Source organism: Symphodus melops, assembly GCF_947650265.1.
Source record: "Symphodus melops genome assembly, chromosome: 12".
Classification (NCBI taxonomy): Eukaryota; Metazoa; Chordata; class Actinopteri; order Labriformes; family Labridae; genus Symphodus; species Symphodus melops.
In genome coordinates, this window is record NC_136702.1 from 19,508,296 (window position 1) to 19,511,252 (window position 2,957).

General features: G+C 39.6%; 1 long non-coding RNA gene across 1 annotated transcript; it reads left to right on the forward strand.

Moving 5' to 3' along the window:
* The first annotated feature begins 1,353 nt into the window (after positions 1–1,353).
* Positions 1,354–2,406, forward strand: LOC306833154. Its single transcript, XR_013780313.1, has 3 exons — positions 1,354–1,399; positions 2,036–2,197; positions 2,282–2,406. It is a non-coding gene; the product is annotated as an uncharacterized lncRNA (long non-coding RNA).
* Positions 2,407–2,957: the final 551 nt, after the last annotated feature.

Genomic DNA, 2,957 nt, shown 5'->3' on the forward strand with positions numbered 1-2,957 from the left:
CTCTTCCAACTTTTGAACCGGTAAGCCTTCTATGTGTCCCTTCATGCTGTATATTAGCATGAAGGATTTGAAGTAGCTCTTTAGATAGCTTTTCAGGTTTTCATAATGCTGATGTATAAGAATGAATACGTGGGGCTCAGATGTCTATCCTTTGTCTACAGTACGGCCTAGGTGTGAAGCTGTGATTTTCAACAACTGACATTTGAATCTATTACTACGTCTTATTTAAACTGTGTATATCTCTCTGATTTCAGTCTACGTGTTAATCTATGCTAAACATGTGCTAATTGATTGCTAAGCATTTATTTCAAGGTTACACATGAAAGGTTTTTGCACTTCCACAACTTTTTTCACAAAGTGCTTCTGATTATCTCAATATGATGTTTGGCCCATTTTCTGAAGTCTAGGTTGATATAAAAGATGGATATAGGATTGTAATAATGAGCTGAAATTGAACCATACAACATTAGATCCACAGTGGCCTGTCTGATAAAGATTTGTACCTTATTGACTTTGTTTGTTTGCAGAGTTATGGCAGGTGGATCTTCATCATGGGTTGGATTACTAGTGATCCACACAGACAGTTGTTTAAGACAACCCGGAGCCAGTGGATAGACTTCATTCAGACATCAGCAAACCACAAGGAATTTGTTCAGGATATTGGGATCAGGCAGTGAGTATGAGTATACTCCTCCATGCTTCATTCATAACCATTACAAGCAGATCAACTGTTACGCAGATGACTCCAGACAACACCTGAGATGCATCCTCATTGCACATCAAGTGACCTTTTTCTATGCTGGGTCAGTAACTACTCACATGGAGATTTCTATCCAAGCCTGGCATGGATGCTGCTTTAAATTCAGTGTTGTTCCTTTAAACAGCAGTTCAAATAAGACCAGTCGCCTTATAGATCAAATCTTTGAAGAAACAGTATGTCCTAGAGTTCAACCAGAACTAAACTCGAGGAGCCAAGAACAACATGGCAAAATTATTATTTTTTGAAATGATGAAGTATTTAAAGAAAACAAGTGTTGACTTGATGGCTTCATGCATGCTCTCATGCTAGAAGACTGAGGCATAAGCTCACTGGTCACAAGAACAACATCATTAAGATAAGAACACAGTTGTTGAAAGATAGATATTTGATATTTGTTGGTTGAGGACAGACTCGTTGTTGTTCATGCAAATTCTCCTGATGTTGGTTTCAAATATGCACATCCTTTGTAACACTTACTTTGGACTGTTCCAGTCCCAAACAGGTTTTTTATTCCACATATTCTCTTCTACAATGAAGTGTCTGAACTTGTCTTTTCTACTGTCTTTTCCTCCAGTCCTACACATTGCAAGTATGGATCCCACCCTGTAACTGTTCATTCCAACAGTGCTTTAACTGACAGTAAGTCACCAATGTCTTTTGATAATGGAGCTCGACAATGTTATTTCTGTTAATCAGTGATCTGAGTTTGTCCAAACAAATGTCACAACTGATCCATAGAAAGGCCTCTGTTGTCCAATATTGACCAACGAGATAAAAGGCAAACTGGAGTTTCACAAAAAAAATGAACAAGATGGTTTAGGTGCCAAAGTGATATAATTTCAGGGTCTTTAACTTGTCAGTTCTGAAACATTTTGACACACAAAGAAGAGTTTGTGTCAGTGTGACTTTCCAATTACCGTCATACTGAATTGTTTTAACTTCAACATGAAAGCTATTCCCCATGTTGATCACTTTAACAGAAAGATGTTTTTCTGAGTGAGAACAAAGCGAAGAACACACTTCCTCTTTGCAGCATGAAATGTGAAACGTGAAGAACAATATTCCAATTTACACAAACCTGTTGGCATTGTACCTTTGAGCACATGACCACACTGATCATAACATGTAGCTCAAAACACTGGACCAACAGAGCTGCTCGCATGGCTCTAAAACTACCGTAAACACTTGTCTTCTGCTGTTCAAGTAAACCTATCCGCCTTCATTTGAGTCACTGGAACAATGTCTGCTTCACATGGAAATGTTTGTGTTTGTCAGAGTCCAACTTCACCTGCACGTACCATTCCCTGCCCACCTGTGAGGGGTGTCTGCTCTATACCGTGGACAGCAGGACCAACAATAATTTAATCCATATCATGAACATTGATGAGCCAAAAACCATTGCAGAGGTGGAAAGCTATCGGGCATTTTACCTGATGGGTAAGATGAAGAGAAAAGAAAAGACGTCCTTTGTAATGTGAAACATTTCTTTATTTTAATCTGTTTTTTTATTTCTGTCTCTAGCTAAAGAAAATCATATCAAGCACCATGAACTGGCACATGCCATGAAGCAGGCCAGGTGTCTTGGTTTCACAGGAGAACCAGACTTCATCTACGACCCCGAGGACAGTGAGTGACCCTAAACCTGTCTGAATCATCAAATGGAGACGTGGGATTTCAGACACAACTGATTTGTATCATTCTCTTTCTCTTTGCAGCTCTCTGTGACAAAAGACATGATTAGGATGGAGGTGATTGAAGAACGATATAAACTTCATTGAAATATGTTTGGAACTGATATTTTCAAAGTAAATAAAATGTTGGACTTGAAACTTAAAGGTGTGGCCTTTGTCTTTTTTCTAATCTAATAAAAAGATTGTTGGGGGCGTTAAAGGGACTGGTTTACACATTAGTGTTAACAACATGCTTGAGTTAGAGCTCCTGAGCTAATGGGGGGGAACTGGCATCTCTCCAGACCTCCCATCCCCGTTCGCCAACATTCCTGCTCTCGTGTGTGACCACAATTATTTGCCCACATGTTTTGGTGGCCTTGTGGACAATGCTCTGACATATATATATTTCAGGGTTTGTTTTGAGACACGGTTTAACGATGCTGTCTTGTGGTGTGTGAGCCGTGGTAGCCTGGTGACGGATGCTAAAGCTGCATCTTTTGATAAGAGCTACCACTAGCTGACCCTCA